General features: G+C 39.5%; 1 protein-coding gene across 2 annotated transcripts in view; it reads right to left on the minus strand.

Annotated features, from left to right (window-relative positions):
- The window catches only part of LOC136866436 (cytokine receptor), a 105,905-nt gene extending 89,966 nt beyond the window's left edge, over nt 1–15,939 (minus strand). For both annotated transcript variants that reach the window (XM_067143376.2, XM_067143373.2), the window contains exon 1: nt 15,902–15,939. The gene's annotated coding sequence lies outside the window, so the exon portion shown is untranslated. The remainder of the gene's footprint in view (nt 1–15,901) is intronic.
- Between the last annotated feature and the right edge of the window lie 7,421 nt (nt 15,940–23,360).

Below are 23,360 nucleotides of genomic sequence, written 5' to 3' on the forward strand. Positions count from 1 at the left end.
TGATGGTACGAAATGAGACGAAATGCAATGAAAAAATAAAAATCCAAAATTCTCCACTGACCAGAATTCAAAGCGTGAGAATGAAAAATGAACGGATGGATATGAAGTTAAACCAATCAGTGGAGACGATCCGCAATGCCTCAGTCTCGGAAAGTGACGGATAACAATAGTAATACTGACCAAGGGACTGCTTCTATAGCTCAATACTGAATCGGTGATGCTTGCAAGCTAAAGGGGTCCAAAATATAGGTTATCGGCCTCTCATAATGGTACTTATCGCTTGGAAAGTAGAACCATGGTATTTGACATGGTGCGGTACTAATCAAAAGTATCGTAGACTCGCAGCATTCCACACATTATGGTACCACTGACAGGTAATTAAATTCGCACATGTAATTCAGACCTATGGTGTTTCGCACTTAGCGGCGCCATTTACAGGCAACGCAAACCTATGGTTTTCATCACGTAAGTGTACTAACCACAGGGACTCGTACTATCCCGTGGTGTTCCTTATATAGTGGGTACTAATCATAGGCAAGCCAGAACCCTGGTGTCGCTCATATAGTGCTACTAATCACAGGTACCGTAAAAGCCTGACCGCACGGTGCTCCTGATTGCTACTAATCACAAACTTATTTGGTACGTAACATAGTGGTACTACGCGCAAGTAATAGCGACCCATGGTGTTCCCCGCATGGTGGTACAAATCACAAGTAGTTTCATGGTTCTAATTCAGTCATCCCTTGGTCACCCATTTTAGTCGCCTCTTATGACAGGCAGGGGATACCGTGGGTGTATTCTTCATCTGCGTCCCCCACCCACAGGGGGTTGTCAGGTTGGAGATACAAAGCTAGAACAGGTTGATAATTTAAAGTATTTAGGTTGTGTGTTCTGCCAGGATGGTAATATAGCGAGATTGAATCGAGGTGTAGCAAAGCTAATGCAGTGAGCTCGCAGTTCTGATCAACAGTATTCTGTAAGAAGGAAGTCATCTCTCAAACGAAACTATCTTTACATCGGTCTGTTTCCAGACCAAATTTGCTTTACAGGAGGGGCTGCCTGGCCGAGGCTGAACAGGCGTACTCGGTTCGCCCGGAAGGACGTGGGTTCGAATCCCCACCAGGAAGTCGTAAAATTTAAGAAATGAGATTTCCACTTCCTGAGGTGCATATGGCCTTGAGGTTCACTCATCCTACACCAAAAATGAGTACCAGGTTAATTCCTGGGGGCAAAGGTGGCCGGGCATAGAGCTAACCACTCTACCCAATCAAGTGCCGAGGTAACGAATGGTGGAAGCCTTTACCTTCCACCCTTCCCAGGGCCTTCATAGCCTGTACGGAGATGACTTTAAACTTTGCTTTACGGGAGCAAAAGCTGGGTGGAATCAGGATATCTTATTCATAAGTTAGAAGTAACAGACATTAAAGTAGCAAGAATGATTGCCGGTACAAACAGGTGGGAACAATGCATGAGGGTACTCGGAAGGAGGAGATAAAGGTTAATATAGGAAACTTGATGGATGAAGCTGTATGCATAAACCGGCTTTGGTGGTGCTGTCATGTGAGGTGAATAAGATGTACAATATTATAGGGAAGGATCCACCTTTCAATACTCCGTAGTAAAAAGTAGTTACAACCTGTTTAATGGGACCGGTTTCAACACATTTAGAGTGTCATCATCAGCCAATTAGCGAAGATCTTAACAATAACGAACATATTAAACATAGGCAAAATATTAACATTGTATCACATCGTGGCAATTCAGTTAATGTTCAAAACACAATAATCACAGTCAACTGAATTGCCACGATGTGATACAATGTTAATATTTTGCGTATGTTTAATATGTTAGTTATTGTTAAGATCTTCGCTAATTGGCTGATGATGACACTCTAAATGTGTTGAAACCGGTCCCATTAAACAGGTTGTAACTACTTTTTACTACGGAGTATTGAAAGGTGGATCCTTCCCTATAATATTGTACATCTTATTTTCTCTATTCAATACGGAACAATCATGAAGTTTTTAACTTTAAATGTGAGGTGAATGGAGGAGAATAGGTTACCTAGGAGAACAATGGACTCTATTATGGAGGGTAAGAGATGTAGAGGGAGACCAAGACGACGATAGTTAGACTCATTTTCTAAAGATTTAAACATAAGAGGTTCAGAACTAAATGAGGCCACAGCACTAGTTGCAAATAGAGGATTGTGGCGACGTTTAGTAAATTCACAGAGGCTTGCAGACTGAATACTGTAAGGCATAACAGTCTATAATGATAATGTATGTATGTTTAAATCAGTTTAATGACATCCAAAATTTTCTGAATAATTTTCTTGATTTGGTTTCTAATTCTTACAACTAGCCTTACGTCGCACCGATACAGATAAGTCTTATGGCAACGATGGGACAGGAAAGGGCTAGGAGTGGGAAGGGAGCGGTCGTGGCCTTGAGGTACAGCCCCAGCATTTGCCTGGTGTGAAAATGGGAAGATATGGTTTTCAGTAACTCCTTTTATATTGAAGTAAAATGTAGTAATGTACTACATTATGGCATGGAACTTTACATCCCTATACAGAATTTTAAGCCGGCCCCGTGGTGTAGGGGTAGCGTGCCTGCCTCACGCCCGGAGGCCCCGGGCTCGATTCCCGGCCACATGGTCCACTCAGTTTACATGATCAGAATTGAGGAGCTATCTAATGGTGACGGTCTCGAAAGCCCAGAATAACGGCCGAAAGGATGCGTCGTGCTGACCACACGACCCCTCGTAATCTGCAGGCCTTCGGGCTGAGCAGCGGTCGCTGGGCAGGCCAAGGCCCTTTCAAGGGCGTTAAGTGCCATGGGTTTTTTTTTGTTTTTTAATACAGAATTTTAAGACTCCTAATTTTCCAAAGTGGTATAATCAAAAATTGAAATCAATGATTACTGAAAAGAAGAAAGCACGTAAGCTGTACAAAATATCAGGTCTCAGTCGCGATGATTGTTTTTTTATTAATGAAGAAATGAAAGTCCAAATCCAATTCTTGCTATACAAACTACTTCTCCAGCTGTGAACAAAGTATTACTTCCAATCCACAGATATTCTGGCAATATCTAAAGTCTAAAAGGTCATTTAATGATGTTCCTTCATCATTACATCTTTATGAAGTTACAGCAGATACTGGTGAAAACAATGTCAATCTTTTTGCTGAACACTTTTCATCTGTTTATTCTTAACAGAATAATAATAGTATGGCATACGATGATCCTTTTTCAGTCGATATGTCAGTTATCAACATTAGTAAGGCAGAAATTTACAACAGAATTAAGAAAGCTGTAGAACAGGGCCTCTCAAACACCCAAAATCTCATGCGTGCAAATCGAGGCGCAGAGACTCCATGCACAGTGCATCGGTCCGATTCGGCTCAAATCGGCTTGACTCAGATGGCGTAGTGTGCTGAGAGCGATGAAGCATTCGGTGATAGACGGCTTGTTTATCAGTGAAATAGATAAGCGCAAGACAACAACATAATAATCGAGCAACCTGTTTCGAAGAAAGTAAAGACTTCCGAAAGTCCATTTCAATCGAACTGGGAACTTTCGTACTTTTTTGTCAGTAGTGACGATGAAGTCAAGTGTTTGATACACGGGACAATAATTATATGATAAGTTAATCAAAAAGATCTATTTTCCAATACGAAGGCTTTGCTCAAATTCTACGAGAATTTGTCGAAGGAAAATTTTCCTAAGCTGCATCGAGAAGCAGCTAAGATTATTTCTATGTTTGGTTCCACATGCATATGTGAAAGGTATTTTTTCCTGTTTTGACTTGTACAAAAAATAGATTGCGTGTGAGTAGGCCTATTTCTGATTGTGATGTAAAGAAGGCTCTCAGAATTGCTGTCAAGACAAGATAAATTGTCTGCTCAAACCAAATTTAAAGTGTGCTTTAACACTGGTAACAGGGCACATGCACTCTGAGAGGCCCTGCTGTAGAACCTGATATGTGTTTCAACTTACCTGCTCAAGAACAGATTTACTTTATGTGAAGCACTATTATCTATTCAACTTATCATTAAACCAAGATGTTTTCCCAGAGGAATGGAAGAAAGGATTCATTAGTCCAGTTTTCAAAAACAAACTGGCACTATGCAGTCCATGAGCCAACTGAATGATTGTCAAGATTCCTAAACCAAGTGGATATTGATAAATTTAATTTCTCATTGTCAAAATTTAGAAATCAGTTGCATTATCTCCAGAAGTGATTATTACTTTCTTCTCCTTACTTGTACTACAACCTCTGTATATACACCGCTGTGCAAAACTTAAGGATAAGATAAAGCAACATAACATATCAACTACTCGATAGAAATGAATGAAAGTGAGGTAACATGTAGCCAGAGGTCTCCCAAAAGTGCACAGAAACCTGGCGTGAGGTCAGCACGACTATAGTACCACATGGGTCTGGCCCCACAAGATGAGGCAGTTGAAGGAATGGAACAATACAGTGTGAGACAATCAGTGAGCTGTTACGGTGCACTGTGGTGGTTATTCATTACAACATGGCCCAGAGACATATGGATGACTTCATACGGGGAAGAATAATCGGGAAACGGGAAGAAGGACGAAGTCTGACGAGTGTAGCCCAGGAGTTTGGTACTGATCACAGCATTGTTTCACATGCATGGAGAGCATTCCAAACCACAGGTACTGCTGCCCGAAGGCGAGGAAAGGGTCAACCACAGTCAACTACAGCAGCAGATGACCGCTACATTGTGCAACAGGCAAGAAGAGACTCACGTCAAACAACGGGTGCAATTGCAACCTCATTTAACAGGACTGCAAGGCACCCAATCTCACGACTGCATGGGGGTGATCTGTTTGCCCAACGACCATTACGCTGTGTTCTGTTGACACCTGCACATTGGCGACACTTTTTGCGATGGTGCCAAGAGCAACAGGTCTGGACCGACGAGGAGTGGAGTTGAGTGCTCTTCTCAGATGAGAGTAGATTCAGCACGAGTGGTGATTCTAGACGTAACCTCATCTGGCGAGAGGTTGGAACACATAATGCACCCAAGAACATTGTTGAACATGATCACTTTGGTGGTCCAAGTGTTATGGTGTGGGGAGGCATAATGCTGCAGGGGAGTACTGACCTCCAAATCTTTGAACGAGGTACACTCACCGGTGTACTTCTTTCCCATTTCCGTCTTTTCATGGATGCATGCGGCCCTGGGTTCATTTTTATGGATGACAATGCACGACATCAAAAAGTGCAGGTGGAGAAGCTCTTGGAACAAGAAGATATTCAGCTAAAGGACTGGACTGACCTGCACTCCCCCCCCAACTTAAAACTCTCGAGCATGTGTGGTACATGTTGGGCAGATGTATTGCAGCACGTCCACATGCACCAACTACCATCCAGCAGTTGTCAACTGCGCTGGTGGAGGAATGGGAATGCCCTACGACAAGAACTTCTTACCAATATTGTGGCCAGCATGGGAACACTTTGCAGAGCATGCATCGCTGTCCGTGGTGATTACACACCTTTTTAAGAACCATGTCCTTTCTTTTGTGATGTCAGGGGACCATCATGAGTCACAGTGACTCACGTGTAATTTATTGTCTCTGTATAAAGGTGTAATTTCTGTTCGTCTCACCGCATATTGCTTTCAGTTGCCTACCGGACCATACTGTAGCAGTTCTTCCTATATATGGTTCAAGTTTCGTCGAGCTATGTTACTTGGAATTTATTTATGACAACATGCAAAAGTTACTTTTTTCCTTAAGTTTTGCACAGTAGTATATTTGTAAATTTGTTTTCTTATACTCCACTGACTCCTTCCTTTCTTTTTAGTTTGTTTTGTTTATTTTTCTCTATTGTATTGTAAAATGCTATTACCATTAATAAAGTTATATTGTGAATGTTAAAATAGGTAATCACTTTTCATTCAATTATTTTGAAAGCATTCACTATTCCATTGGCTCATTCCTTCTAATTGAGTTTCGAATGGATAGAAATAATTGAATAACTGTATAATTATTATATTTGATTATCCCATCACTAGTATGGCATTAGCAGTTACAAATACATTTATCTCTAGAAGAGATCATGATGAAGATACTGGTTTTACATTCCACTAACTACATTTATGGTTTACAGAAAAGCTATGGTGCTTTTACGCGCCAGAACACTTGTGCTTTATGTCACACTGACACAGATAGGTATTATGGCGAAGCCTTAATTAAGGTACAGCCCTAGCATTTGACTGGTGTGAAAATGAGAAACAACAGAAAACCATCTTCAGGGCTGCCGACAGTGGGGTTTGAACCATGCCAGAACACAATCAAGTAAAAATTTCAGATGCTCTCATCATCCCATGCTAGAGTTACCATACAAACTCTTTTAAGAGCACATGTACACCTTTCTGAGGTGTCTAATTTTGTGCTCTGGCTTCCTTCAGTGGAGTACACTTTCGTATTCTCTTATATTACTTACCTTGACTTAACAGCAAATTAACATTAAAGGAATATATGGTGGAGATAAGATAGGAAAATTAGCCAATCGCAGCATATTTTTCAATGGATAGAGTTCAACTAAATCCCACATTAAACTGATATTGAGAATGAAGGCAGGAGTTAAACCTATTGTTCAGGAATCTCTACTATTTGATCAATTTCAAAATCCAAAAATTTTCCTAACAGGAACAGAGGGTGTGAAACCAGTTCAGTGAAGCACACACTAATGAAAAGTGGGTGAGCTGTTTCTGTGTAACTGGAATGTTACTTCGTCCCAAATTTTGAAGACATGGGATGTCTCATGCTATAACTACTTACAATGCCAATGTGGAAATCACTTTTAACTGAATGAAAGCACAGCGCATTCCAAAAAGAGATAAGACAATTAGTGGATTCTGTGAAAAACTGATCATTTTTATGAGCCTAGTTTGAGGGACAAAGAGCTACTTGATAACAGAAGTTCTTCAAAATAGCTTAAGATTAGCAATAGAACATAAACAGTAATTAATGATGATGAGGGCAAGCCTAGCCATTTTAATTAGGATTCCTTTTTCTTCTATTCTTAATCATACATAATTATAGTAACGAAAGTAATGATTAAAATACTGTTTTATACTTAAATCTACAAACTGACACACAGTACATTGCATCAACCCTACTGTACGTGCTCGCCACTCCATTATATTTGACAATTTAGAGCAGCACAACAGTAAAATTCCCTGCATACTACCTCTTTAGCAATGTTCAGTGACTCTGAGATAGTCCATATAGATTTCTGAGTAAAGAGAAATATTGTAATATACTTTTTTTTTTTTTTACAAGTTGCTTTACGTCACACAGACACAGATAGGTCTTACGGCAACAATGGAATAAAAAAGGGCTAGGAATGAGAAGGAAGCGACCATGGCCTTAATTAAGGTACAATCCTAGCATTAGCCAAGTGTGAAAATGGGAAACCATGGAAAACCATCTTCAGGTCTACCAGCAGTGGGGTTCGAACCCACTATCTCCCAAATACTGGATGCTGGCTGCACTTAAGCGACCGCAGCTATTGACCTCGATGTAACATACTATCGCTAATCTAACTGACTGTCCATTTATTGGATTTACTGTTTTTTCACAACAATAATCAAAAGTAATTGAACATGGTGAAGTAAAGTAAGGGGGTGGTTACAAAGTTATATTTTCCCTTAAAACAATAATCAGTAAAACTTTACTAATGGTCATGAAAAAAAAAAAAAGTAATAACACGTCACACAAGGCTGCCAATTTACGCATGGCTAGTGACAAGACCACTGGTCTCGATAGGAAAAACCATTGGTCTAAGAGCAAGCAAACAGTACCTGGATGTGCATACTCCCAGGTTAAAGCCACAATGAAGCCCACAGACCTCTAGTATCCCATGTGACAGTATTTTGAGAATGACAAGGCCATTGGTCCAGCTAAAAAAAATCTATGAATTTCACTCCTTCTATACTTTATATATTCACGATGCAGATTTATCCAGCACATGCCATGACACTTTCAAACATCATGGTTTTGTTATTTTTACAGAATGTGGCAGCATTGTGGTCACACATGGTGTGAACACCATCAGAGAAAATAGCGAACTACTGCAGTCAATAGGAATACAAAAAGTTGTCACATTTCCCAGACTGACATAATATCAGGTTCAATTTTTCTCTATAAGAAAAAATACTTCTAGGGAGGGTTGGTGAGTCCCTGGCAAGAATAAATGAAGGATCTCTTATCTCTGCTGCTTGAGGTATCGTTTCATACCATTTTTGCACAATTTTCTCGTTCCTAGTGAAGTGAAGTGTAACTCAATAATCCCTTCAACCACTTAAAAACAGAATAACAACCTCTGTTTACAAGTTAATAGAAAACTTACCATAGCAATAGAACTATATCACAGTCACTTGAAAACGTCTAAATCCATCTATTAACATCAGATGCATGAAAATCTTTGAATTTGCATTTTATATTCCTTCATACAAAATTATTTGCCACAGTGACTGGGAGTGCAAACATTAACATCCTTCTTTTGGCCCCTATCCATTCCAGATATTAGCAATCAGTGCAGCTGTATCTTTTCTGTCCCCCACTCCTCATGATAGTTCTACAATAGTTTTTGATGTTGAACTTCTCAGATTTTCTAACTAGGAAATCATCCTCTTCCACACAACACTTCTCTTTCCTTGCATCGTCTCTTGCAGAATGAATACCAGTAGGTGGTATCTGCTTTTGTTTCTCATGTGACCAAGATATTCCTTGTTTTCACAGTGGTCAGTATTTTTTGTCTTTCTCCATTCACCATAGAATTTCATAGTTCGTCTCATCCTCCCAAACAGATACCTCCTAAAAGCTTCCCACTTCTTATGAACTGCCACTATCCCCTTTCAACACCATAAAAAAAGACAAAATACACAACAGAGAAGAAGTTTCATTATTCTCTTATGGCTTTTGAAGACATTACTTATTATCAGGGCTAGGATTTCTATGTAAATACATGTTTATTGTTACATTAGATGCAGTTAAAATTTCATTATAAGTTTATGAATTAAGATATTTGGAGTGATGTAAGAGACACTGGATTTTCTATATTTGTCCATACTTCAGAGTATAGTACATATTTTAGAAAAACTCACACATATTTACCTAGATAAATGTTTTAAGTATGTTCCATATTTTATGGTTTCAAACTTATTCTTGTCAGATAATCATTTAAAATGTACAGGGTTATTACAAATGATTGAAGCGATTTCATAAATTCACTGTAGCTCCATGAATTGACATATCATCATGAAACTCAACAGTCATGTAAAAAAACTCAAAAAGTTTTGGTCTGCTAAAGTCGCACTTCAGATTTCTGCCACAAGAGCGCAGCAGCAGTGAGCAGTGAGACAAGATGGCGACAGGAGCTGAGAAAACGTTTGTTGTGCTTGAAATGTAGTACTCACATTAGTCTGTCATAAGAGTGCAATGACACTTCAGGATGAAGTACCACAAAGATCCACCAGCTGCTTAATCCATTCGGCGATTGTATGGGCAGTTTAAAGCTTCAGGACGCCTCTGTAAGGGGAAATCAACGGGTCGGCCTGCAGTGAGACTGAATAAACATTTGATTGCGTGTGGGCAAGTTTCACACGTAACCCACAGAAGTCGACGGAGAGAGCAGGCAGAGAGCTAAACATACCACAGCTGACCATTTGGAAAATCTTGCGGAAATGACTTAAGCAGAAGCCTTACTGCTTACAATTGCTACAAGCCCTGACTCCCTATGACAAAGTCAAGCGCCTTGAACTTTCGACGCAGTTGCAACAGTGTATGGAAGAGGATGAGTTTAGTACGAAAATTGTCTTCAGTAATGAAGCAACATTTATTGTTAATGGTGCAGTGAAAAGACACAATGTGTGAATCTGGGGGTAAACAATCCTCACGCTATTGTGCAGCACATTTGAAATTCACTGAAAGTTAATGTGTTTTCTGCAGTCTCACAGTTTAAAGTGTATGGCCCCTTTTTCTTCTGCAAAAAATCCGTTACAGGACATGCTGGAAAACTGGCTCATGCCGCAACTGGAGGACAGCGCGGACTTCATCTTCCAACAGAATGGAGGTCCACCCCACTTCCATGGTGATGTTCGTCAATTCATAAACAGGAGATTGCCAAACCGATGGATCGGTCGTGGTGGAGCTGATGATCAGCAATTCATGCCATGGCCTCCACGCTCTCCTGACCTAACCCCATGCAATTTCTTTGTATGGGGTTACATGAAAGACTCAGTGTTTACACCTCACCTTCCAACAAACCTGCCAGAACTGCTAGCTCGCATCAATCGTGCTTTCAAATCCATTGATAGGGACGTGCTGCACTGAGTATGGGACGAACTTGATTATAGGCTTGATGTCTGCAGAATCACTACAGGGGCACATATTGAACATTTGTAATTGTAAAAAAAAAAAAAAAAAAAATTTGAGTTTTTCTCTATGTGTGCAAAGAATTGTGACAATATGTCAAATAATAATGTTATTGTGGAGCATTGGAATTGCTCAAATCATTGTAATAACCCTGTATTTTATTAACATCTCTTTTGTTTATTGCTCGGCCTCGGACTGTCCGTCAATCTCCGTAGCAATAGAATAGGTCTGGTCCAGGCAACCACACAGCACCAGCGCCAATTGGGTCAACCTACTCTATTCAGTACTTCACAAACCATCAACATATGAGCTTTGAGTACATCTTCAGTGTGGTTCATTCAGTGTATTAAATATCGATTGATTGATGTTTGTTGTTTAAAGGGGCCTAACATCGAGGTCATCGGCCCCTAATGGTACGAAATGAGATGACAAATTAAAAGTCCAAAATCCTCCACTGACCAGAATTCAAAGCGTGAGGACAAAGAATGAATGGATGGATTGATATGAAGTTAAAACGATCAGTGGATCCGATCCACAGTGCCTCACATGCACAGAAGCTGGCACAAAACAATAGTAGTACAGACCAAGGGACTGCTTCTATAGCACGATGCTGAATCGATTAGGATATGCTCATTCTCAAAATGGGTCCAAAATCCAGGTCATCGGCCCTCATAATGGTATTTATCGCTAGAAAAGTAGAACCATGGTATTTCCCATGTTGCGGTACTAATCAAGAGTAGCGTAGACTCGTGGTATTCCATACATTATGATACAACTCACAGGTAATGAAATTCGCACATGTATTACAGACCTAACGTGTTTCGCACATTGCGGCGCCCTTGACAGGCAGCGCAAACCTATGGTGTTCATCACCTAAGTGTACTAACCATAGGGACTCGTGCTATCCCGTGGTGTTCCTCATATAGGGGGTACTAATCATAGGCAAGCCAGAACCATGGGTTCCTTCATCCCATGGTGTCGCTCATACAGTGCTACTAATCACAGGTACTGTAAAAGCCGTCGTTCCCATTTGCTACTAACCACAAACCTATTTGGTACCCAACATAGTGGTACTACGTGCAAGTGGCGACCCATGGTGTTCCCCACGTGGTGGTATTAATCACAAATAATTTCACAGTTCTAATTTGATCATCCCTTGGTCGCCCCTTTTAGTCGCCTCTTACAACAGGCAGAGGATACCGTGGGTGTATTCTTCGTCTGCATCCCCCACCCACAGGGGGTGTATTAAATACCGTAGTTAAAATTACACCAGATTGTATGGCCTCATCTGTAAAATTAAGATTTTATGTAAGTGATTTTCTGAACGAAGGACTATCAACAGATGGTAAAGTAAATTGCCGGCCAGAACACAGTGTCTAGCTCTCAGCAATTTCTAGTACAACAACACAAGGCCAACAATAAGTTAAAAAGCAAGGAAAAGCAGATATTTATATCAGATATGTAACCGAATGTGAAGAATGAATTTAGTATGGACGTTTATCGAGCTCTTATCGGAGCAGATATACCACTCCACAAGCTCGTTATGTTCAGGAATACCTGCGTCATATTTTAAATTCGAATTTCAGTTTTTCTGATGATATCTGTTATGTGGATTGCCAGTGTGAAGTATTGGATATTTACTACATTAGTTGTAATGTTGTATATAATTTTGAAGCTTTGGAATGAAGACTGAACAAAGTTGTTTACTTCTGCCATTAGTGACATCTACAATTCCTACAGCTCTTACAATATTCCAGATGAATGGTTTAAATCGGAATTTGAAATGTGCTTCAAGGAATTCCTGAAAAAAAATACACAGTGAGAAGTATACCAGACCAGTAAACATAAAGGATAAAGTATGCACTATTGGTCTATGATGGAATGCTGGTAAAAATAAGGAAATATATGCAAGAAACTCCAATATGGGTATCACTTGATGAGACGGCAGGGAGAATATTTGGGAACGCTGTCATCCGATTAATGAATGGTGAGCCTTGTTTATCTGTTCCTTTTTTTTCTCTTTACATTGCACCGACACAGATAGGTCTTATGGCGACGATGGGATAGGAGAGGCCTAGGAAGTGAAAGGAAGCAACCGTGGCCTTAATTAAGGTACAGCCCCCGCATTTGCTTGGTGTGAAAACGGGAAACCATGGAAAACCATCTTCAGGGCCGCTGACAGTAGGGCTCGAACCAACTATCTCTCGATTACTGGATACTGGCCGCACTTAAGCGACTGCAGCTATCGAGCTCGGTAATCTGTTCTATTAACGTGCAAGGTTACAACAAAAGCATAGCCAAGTTGTTTAATGATGTCATGGAAATTCTATAGCCAAATGGTATTAGCTATGAAAATGTGATGTTTCTGAGAGATGCAGTTCCATATATAGTCAAACCTGGTGAAATACTTAAAGTAAGATATCCCACGATGATTCATGTCAATTGCGCAGCCCATGCACTTCATCAGTGTGCATAACTTATTCGAGCTAGCTCTAATACTGAACAAAGTTTTTTAAAGGATCCTAGTAGGATTCAGATCCTGAGACACATGTACTGTACCCTGATATGCCACTGCAACCCAAACCAATCATAACTCAGTGGAAAACATGGTTATAGGCAGTAGTACACTATGTAGTTAACACTGAAGCCATCGAGAATGTGTTAAGTGTTTTAGACTCCGACAGCGCTATTCCAATTGAATTCACAAAGTCAGTTCTTGATGACAAAACCGTGAAAAATGACACAGCTTACAGCATATATGGGGGGATATTGTTTTCACTGATGCACTGTTTTGTTTACGGTGATGTCAACAATGTATCTTTGCACTGGAAAATTTGGGGAAGTTACAATAGTGAAGTTAAGCAGTGCTAGCTATGGATTAAGGATATACTACTTCTTTTCCTACCGCTGTCTCCACATCTGTGGGGTCGCGGGTGCGAACTGTGTCGCACACGTGAATTTGACCCTGTTTAACGGCCGGATGCCCTTCCTGAGGCACACCCTATAGGGAGGGATGTAATCACTATTGCATGTTTCTGTGGTGGTTGGTAGTGTAGTGTTTTGTGTGAATATGAAGAGGAGAGTGTTGAGACAGACACAAACACCCAATCCCCGAGCCAGAAGAATTAATCAGAAGCAATTAAGGATTAAGGATATACTAATATGTGCAAAATCAGTGCAATTTTAAGTGATGATTCAAACACGAAACTAGATATGGATTTATCTGCTGAAGACGTTGCAAGGTGTAGAATGATCCCTATAACTTCCTGTGATGTTGAGCGGAATTTCAGTGAGTACAAAGCAATTTTAAGAGACAATAGACTTTCACTTTTTAAAACTTAAAACAGTACTTTTAACCCACTGCTTTGCAAACAGACGATTCTTATTAAAAGATTAAGATATGTGCCTCCACTCCAGAACAAAAAATTGTTACAGCAGCTCAAAACAAGGTTAAACTTTTGTAACTTCCCTTTAAATTGTGTGGCATGTATGTAGTCCATCCATATTTTACTCCATATTTTGAGAAATTTTAGTGCATATGTAGGCTTATGTACATTTTTAGCCATTCTTTATTACATGTAAATCCTAGCTCCACTTATTATACTTTTTTTTTTTTTGCAAGTTGCTTTACGTCGCACCGAAACAAATAGGTCTTACTGCAACGATGGGACAGGAAAGGGCTAGGAGTGGGAAGGAAACAGCCGTGGCCTTAATTAAGGTACAGCACACCCTATGCAGCCCATACCCTATACAGCACACCCTGGTGTGAAGATGGGAAACCACGGAAAACCATCTTCAGGGCTGCCGACAGTGGGATTCAAACCCACTATCTCCCGAATACTGGGTACTGGCCGCACTTAAGTGACTGCAGTATCGAGCTCGATACTTATTATACTGAAGGTAGCCCTAGTTTTCTCAATACGAGATCTTACCTTTTCAGAACTATCCTGTCAATCAATGATGCCAAGATATGTATTTTTCAGTAATTACATACTCCACGAGTTTCAAATCTATCATAAGATGATACTGGGGGGGGATATTGTTTTCATTGTGAGTTGTTTTGTTTACGTTGATGTCAACAACCTAGGCCACTCTGTCAAACTGAACTGTAAATTTCTGTGCAAAAATTAGTGTCAAATGCATAGCGGATAATGTTTACGATGAAATAACAATTCAATAGGGTTCCCATATCCAAGTCTTCCAAAGCTTCCCTAAAGATGTATTGAAAACATATGGAGGATATTAATTCTGATAGTACATAATCACAACTGACTCTACATTGAATATTTACACTTTCACTGGTCTCGCCATCCATTCTTACAGAAGCAGATTGGTTCCAATACAAGTCAACGATAATTCTTGAATATTTATCAACCAAGCTAGTACTTTGTACTATTTTTATAATTCTATGCTATCATCCTCTATCAAAGGCCTTCTGATCGTCAATAAAGCAGCAACAGATGTCACAGTTCACATTACTGCATTGATGAAATAGCACCTGAATGTTAAATACAAGCCTTTCCTGTGTTGACTGAATTTCTGAATCCAAGTCATGAGGCTAATACTTGTTCCTCTCAGAACTCATAGTTTTTTAGGAAATGGCATTCAAATGAAGTTTCAGTATACAGTCCATGAGGCTTATCGTTCTGTAATCACCACACAATTTAGCTGCAGTCTTTTAGTTAACATTACAAATTACGATTTAAACCAATCATAAGGAATATTGTGACAGCTGTAGAAGTTGTATTGTAGATGTCACGAGTCTTCATCCCAAAGCTTCAAAATTATATATAACTTAACAATACAACTAATATACCTACCGTAGTAAATATCCAATGACAGATATCATCAGAGAAACGAAAATTCGAATTTCAAATATGACAAAGGTATTCCCGAAAGTAACGAGAGACGACGAAATACATTGTCAATTTATTAGCCGTCATAAAAAATAATCACAATAATTAATCCTCAGAGTAAACAACTAATAGTAAACGTCAAATTACTTCGCACAATTCGAAAATTCACTTCTAAATTCAAACCAACAAATTAGCGTTTACCTACAACCTAATTTACATAATTCAATATATTGTCTCTCCCAATCCACAAACTCAAAACATTTCTCTGCCAAAAAATACCCTCTTCTCTTAGTGTCTTATTACAAAAATAACGCCCGTAACATCAATGATAACATGCTGACAATATCACTGAAAAATCTGCTTTAATAATGCCCACGATATCATTAGTAAAACAACCCACAGTCCTGTCCAACTCTAAACGAGTATTCCTTCAAGATACTTTCCAAGCAAAACTGCGTCAGAATACAGTTCAGTATCAAATACGTTTGTAACACACGGAATACTAGTACAATATCATATATGAAGGCATTATTTCTCCGAAAGCGAAAACAAGAACCATAAAACTATGTTTCTCTGGTTAATGACAAATTAGTAACTCCTGTTCACAAAAATAAATAAACTACTTACAACTTCCCCGTGAAGGTTCACTCTTCTGCCATTTTGGTTTTGGCAGGGATGTGTCAAACCTGAAAACTCCCGATTACTCTCGGTAATAACCTTGATCATCGATTGTGAATTCTCGAGTTTACTTCTTCTTTTCCTACTACCAGAGATCATTGAAGCCAGCGGAGAATGTTGACGTCTCAGCTGTTTGGAAAAAAGGTAGTGCCGCTGTACTTATCGATGTAAATAGAGGATTTTTAACCCATATATGCTCGTATCTTTATTATATATATATATTATAATATTCAACAAATGTAGTAATTAGAGGTACAGAACTCATACTATATAATATGAATTAAATAATGTTACTATGAATATGAGTTGTTTTATTAACAAGGGGCGTTAACGACCCGGCGGGCAGAAATAAAGTTGACCTTTTCTATTTCTTCGGCTATTTTTCAGTTCATACATACAACAATTGCTCATTTAACACTTTTCACTAATATTTTATTATAAAATGTGATTGAGCCAAATGCTGATCCAAATGCTCCATTATTACGTACCACATACCATACAAAATAATAAGTTTTGTTAGAGTAGCTAGGAGGTGATTAGGTTCAGGAAGCGATCTTGGTGAGCCATATTTCATTAGAAGTGACCTTGCAAATTCTCTGCGGAACTTCAACTTGTCTGATGAGAATCCCTTTGATTTTTCCAGTTGAAAGTCATTGTTCCGTGCTACATCAGACATCCAGAAGATTATAGGGACACACCACTTCTTTCCTATGATTGCAATCGGGTAAGTGAAATTATTGCCACCCATCTGATCAACAACCCCACATGATCAACGCCTCGAGTATTTTAAAAGTAGTCAGAATTCGCGAATCCCTGAAAATCAAAACAACAAAACCATAAACCAGTATGCAGATAATTATATATATATTAAATTATATTTGTTCATGGCGTCGACCTCTGCAGACCTTTTGTCACTACCTCCACAATATGATAGGAACCTGCGTGTAAGTGTAATTGCGGATGTGTAGAGGGTAAAATGTGAGGAAAGGAACGTTCAAGACGACACAAACACACAGCCCCTAGGCCAGGGATATTAACCATTTATAATTTAAAACCCCTGGCCCGGCCGGGCATCGAACTCGGGGCCACCTGGTGACAGCCGGACGCGTTGCTCCCTACACCGCGGGGTCGGACTAATTATATATTTATAGCTAATTTCCAGAAGATAATATGATTTTGAACTTCACTGTACATGAAAATAATTGAAAACTGAAAACTTTGGAAAGGAACCAAGTACTACGATATTTGCGAACTGAGTCCTTAACGATCCAGACAAGTTTTACAGCCATTAAACCAAATTTTATGACTCGACAGAGAACATTTTCTATTTAGATACGGTACCTAATATGAATATACGTTTACACAAACAAATCACTGAACTATACATATCTTGCCATTTATGAACGGCACTTACATTTTCCCTCAGTAATGCATCTTCTGTGGAAGCTAAGAAAACAACACGCACATTGTTGTCGAGAAAGGCACCAAGATTAGTAGTAACAAACAACAATCTGTAAGGTACTGTGCAAGGATCATATAAGAGAAAATACTGTAGAGCATTATTGTAATCATTCAGACATTGTACGAAACAGGAGTGGGAGATATACACCGATGGGTCGTTAACAACCCAGCATATATGGGTTAAAATTGTGTGGATATTGATATAGTTTAAAATTCTTACATGTAAACATTATCATGGATTGTATTATACTTGCGACGCTTCTCTCCAGTAGAAAAAATCCCAAAAAAGAAAAATAGAGGACTAATCCTTTATAAGAGAGGATGGTGTCTAAATGAAGTTAAGTGAACAAAATCAATTTACTGTTCATGTGAGGTCTTCTTAACAACATACATTTAGAATGAGGGTACGCATATTTCGCTACCTTTTGCGTAAATATAATAAATGGAAAGGACTTCGGCATAATTCTGCACAACGACCGAAAACATTCTCTCTCCTATGAAACGAATAAGCGAGTTTTAGGCCTAAAAGCGTTGTCGATATTTTGGAGCAAAGTAGACAAAATGTTGTCATCGCCGGTTAAGACGCTGGATTTCAGTCCAAGTTGGCAGGTTCGATCCTAGCCCATTCCCGTGATATTTGGTGCTCAAATATGTCAGCCTCGTGTCGGAAATTTCCCGGCATGTAAAAACCTCATGTGGGACAATATGTTGGCACCTCGGCGTTTCCAAAAACCGTAAAAGTAATTAGTGGAACGTAAAATCAAGATTATATAAATACTACAACATCATCATTGTCATCACTGTATCTTAATGTGATTAAAATCGGAAATATGACACTCGGTTGTATTTACAGTCTATTATGGAGTTTTTTATTTAGCTTTTCGTGAAATGTTTGATTTTCTCTAAGTTGTAAAATTACTTCTTTTAATGGAAAGTGAGAGTGGAAAATGATAAGTTTGACGAGAACTGAAAGAAAAAAACTTTACAAAAATATTTTGTTCGTTTACAGTTTGCTTCACGTCGCACCGACAAAGATAGGTCTTATGGAGACAATGTGATAGGAAAGGGCTACGAGTGGAAAGGAAGCGGCCGTGACCTCAATTAAGCGACAGTCCCAGCTTTTCCCTGCTGCAAAAATCGGAAACCACGGAAAACCATTTTCAGGACTACCGACAGTGGGGTGCGAACCCAATATCTCTCCAATGCAGCTTCACAGCAACGCGACACAAAACGCGCAGCCACTCACTCGGTGTCATGCACGTCAACGGCATTACAAGAAACGAAAACGAATACATCAGGTTATGAGAAATCATTGCCAAGAGGAGCCAATTATACCCGTCAATATAATCAGCAGTGTAAGCAATATGTTGAGAAACAACACTATTTTCTGATTAAAATGAAGAGTAACGTTGTATGTCTTCCCTTATATTTCCCAAAATATTAATTTCACTCTTCATGGTAAAGTTCAAACGATCTCATTCACGCCGACAGAGAAAGAAACCAAGAAGTCAGTGCAAGTAGGCCAATCCACATGACAATAACTGTCACACAAATTATTATTTTATTCGCACGGAAATGAATGTCGAACTCCAGTTGTGACAGTGCCTGCAGAGCCAGTGCTACCTCTAGTATATTATTTACTAACTCTGTGGCTATTACTTGATCATTTATGGAGACTTACCCTTAGGAACATTGTGCGCTAATATAATCAATATTGTTCCATTTTGGGCTATATATCCATAGTTCACCCCGTTAGCCGATTACAAAATACAAGAGAAATGTATATATTAATTCAATTAACGAATTTTTTAAACTGTCTCTTCATATTTCTCCTACTTGAAATAATCTGTCTCAATACGTATATAAAGCAAATATGTTACTTTCTGAAATCAAAATTTTCCAAAATAGTTTATTTAGGAAAAAGTTAAAAAAATCGAATCTTCAAGTACACGATCGATCATGATAACTCCCTACAAACAGACAAGGCAGGACCTCGCACTTCGAGCATACAAATAGATAGAGAGGGCGCTACCGGCAGAACACGACCACAGGATAAAAATCACAAGCACGTCCATACAGGAACCCTGCACAAATGTTCACACCGTATCGTTGCTGAAACACATGAGGGAGCGCAGCACGCGGGTTTTCAGCAGCCCACACATGACTCTTGAGGGAATTGAAAACACATCCCTTGGTGAACTTTGCTTCGTCAGTGAAAAGGATCCGCCGTGGGAATCGGGGATCATCCACATTACGATGCAAGAAACAACTGCAGAAGGCTCTTGACGCAAAATCCTGTGGCTGCATTGTCTGTACCCTCTGGGTGTGGTAGGGGTGCAGCTGGTGCTCATGCTTAACAAACAGTTGTGTGATCCACATTCAGTGACCTTGCTATGTTTCTGGTACCGTACTCGTAGTATCGTCCTCTTCCACTGCGCGAAGTACAGCCTCTTCGAAGTTGGGTGTGTGGCGCGGCCATTGAGCACCACAGTCGTCTTTGTTGGTGGTGAATCTACACGTCTCCGAGGCTCGCTGATAACACCTTAGCAAAGAGGGCGTGCGAAGGTGTCCGGTAGTGTGGAAAATGCTCCCCATACAACTGACGAGCGGCTCTCCAGTTGCACCGAGCTTCACCGGACGATATTAATATGTCGGCGTATTCAAAAAACGTGTACGCGTGGTCAACAGCAACACACGACCAATGAACTGCTCAAAGTACAGTACTGTACGTACAACTTACCGCTGTGTACGTAGTAAAGAATTACTGCTGTACTGTAGTATGAACGAAGATCACAAGCACAACAGAGGTACAACACGCCTCCGTGCGGATCACACACTCAGCAGAATGGCATGGAATTTCAACAAACATTTAGGGGTATGGAACATCACGTGATCATTCAATGACGTACGTACTCTAGACAGTGGCACCGAAAATGCGGGAGATTTGAACGTGTGCTGTGGTGGTTTTTTGCGGGTAGCGGGAAGACGGTACGTTTGCGATCACAAATTCCTATGATAAACTTAACTATCTTTGTCCCCACTGCAAGCCATCAAAGTCAGTAATGGGAATTTAGAAACACCCTTTATTCCAGGATTTCACAGCATAGACGTAAGTCGCGCATCGAGACTGTATGGCTGAGCCGGATGTCCAGAGATGGAAGGGTCGAATCACGATCATGACAGTGATCATCCTGAGAGTGGTTTTCCCCGGATTTTCCTTCCAGGAAAATTCCGGTATGGTACCTTGTTTGAAGTCCTGAGGCATCTACCCCAGTCCTAGACCATAAAAACTAGTTATACACACTAGGCTATCAGACAAATTCAACAAACACCTAAGTTTACCTGGATGAAGGCCAATATGTCAAAACCCTTCAAATGTATTAACAACATCATGATTTTTTTAATGTAAGAGGACGGAGCTGAGTGGCTCAGACTGTTCAGGCGCTGGCCTTCTGACCCCAACTTGGAATTCGATTCTGGTTCAGTCCGGTGGTATTTGAAGGTGCTCGAATATGTCAGCCTAGTGTCGGTAGATTTACTGGCACGTTAAAGAACTCCTGTGGGACAATATTGTCAAGACATGCAGTTCACACGTATTCACAACATTTCTGGGGAAGAATGTTGTATGACTTACATGTAAATATTTGTTTCCTGCATAGTATCATACATTTATTGACTAGCTGTTTTGGTGAGCTATAGCCGACGTGGTTTCCTGCCTTTCACCATATTCTAAATTATGTGATATTTCTAAGGATAGCTTTGTGAATGGTACATCTCACTGGGCTACATTAAGTGTTGTAGTTTGATATAGCCTGAGCATTCACAAGTGTTGAACAATTTGTGGTGTGTGGTCTTATTCATATACAATAGTGTATGATAACGTAGATATTAGGTTGTTGTGTGTGCGTTCATGCGTGATAGTGGCTGATAACTTAGATGTTAGCCCCCAAGCGTGTTTATAGATGTATAACCAACAAAATATCGGCATTATTGAAATGCAGGTTTTTGGTATATCCTCCTCAGTCCCGGAGCAAGTTTTAGTCATGGAAATTTCTGTTTTTGCATTCAGTGTGTTATAAGAGGCTAAAATAACTTGAAAATGCTAACCAAAAAAATTAGTTATTATCCGCACACTTTATCTTGGTGCATTTGTGTACGGGGGTGAGGAGTAAGGAGGGAGCTGTCCCGGTATCGATAGTGCTGCCTGGTGCTGCCAACTGAATGAAAATGGAATCTGAATTGAATCGAGAATATGATCGATCGATATGAAATTTCTAAACCGTTATCATCTTAAGCCAACGACTATGTCACATACACATTATAAAACATTTCTCGATGCGAATCTTGTTCCTAGCATGAATTGTATACTTTGGCTTTGTTGTGTAAACAACAACAGTACTAGTACGTAAAGTGTACGCCAGATGTCGCACAACGATGCTTAAGCGATTCATAGTCTGTGTTTCAAAGGTTGCCAGTACGAATCTCGAAGATCGCCGAGGTCGACCGATTCAGCACTAGCGTGTAAATGCACCAAGATAAAGTGTGCGGATAAAATGTTTCGCTAAGCCATTATGGCATGTAGCGTATATGCTACATCGGGACTGAGAAGTGACTTTCCTACAATTCTTATTTTTTTCTTATATTGTATTTTATGATTGTAAGTGCACTAAACACTTAAAATACATTAATAAATAACAACAGCACACACTTTTATTCTCTCTCACCATGTTCAATACAAATTGTGACACAAATTATAAAGCATATTTACAACAAATTAAATGTAAGTATTGCCCTTTTTTGTAAACAAACACAAAAACATGGTGCAATGATATTCCTATTATTTTCTATGAAATGCCAAGAAACAGTTTCTTTTTTCTGTAAAACACAGATTTATTTTGCACTGAGTGCACTGTACAAAAGTGAAAACCTTACAACCTGGTAGCCTACATTTTGACCTACTTTTCTGTATTCTGTTCATCATTTCTGGTAGGTGCAAAGCATGGTAATTCCTGGACTGAAGTGGTGGCATAGCTGCGGGAACCCTGCGGCGTTTCAGCAATGCATCCTCTTCCGATTCAGAACTGCTTTCATCGATAGGTGGAGTTGCAGCGTTGATTCTCAAGTCATCTTCATCAATATCATCATGATCATCTCCATCCAGTTCAATATCTGACACATCAAGGCTGATAGTGTCAATAAGATCCGCAATATCTGTTTCCTTCAAGGCTAAAATAATGAAAGGTAAAATATAAATTGTCGCATTCTTCGTACCAAGTATTCATTTAAGTACTGTAGTATATAATGATATTCAAGTACGTACTTAATATTGAAGGCAACTATGGTTTAATATTAACAACTGCAGCGAGAAAACGAGTTAAGAAAAGAACAGTAATTTTCTGCTGTATGCACAAATTTTCTAGGTTATTGCCTAATGTACAGTATACGCTACATCATCAAAAGCACCATGCTGTCGGCAGTATACAATATCAAATGAGTTCTGATCACTAGCATAATACTTATTGACCTATTATAAGCTATCTTAAAAACATACACATTAATTAAATATGCAAGTACATAACAAATACCTGCACGTCTCGTCCCCATGTCTGATGTCAACAAACTTGTATATTCTCACTAGTACTGCCACCTATACACTTGTGCGATAAACAAAAACAAGTGATGAGCGCGAAGCACACACAGTAGACTATACGCTACACCCGGCAACCGCGCGATAGAGCCATTACCCGACCGGGAAAAAATAAAGAACTCATGTAGCATATATGCTACACAGGGACTGAGGAGGATATTTTGTCGAATATCCAGAACTGTAAAAATACTTTAAAAAGGTACATATGTGTTAACTTTTTGTTAGAGAATAATTTCACGTAGAAGTAACTGACTGAACCGGGTACTATTATAGACAAATATTACGGAGAAAACTAAACTT

The sequence above is a fragment of the Anabrus simplex genome, chromosome 3 (genome assembly GCF_040414725.1).
Source record: "Anabrus simplex isolate iqAnaSimp1 chromosome 3, ASM4041472v1, whole genome shotgun sequence".
In the NCBI taxonomy this organism is placed as follows: Eukaryota; Metazoa; Arthropoda; class Insecta; order Orthoptera; family Tettigoniidae; genus Anabrus; species Anabrus simplex.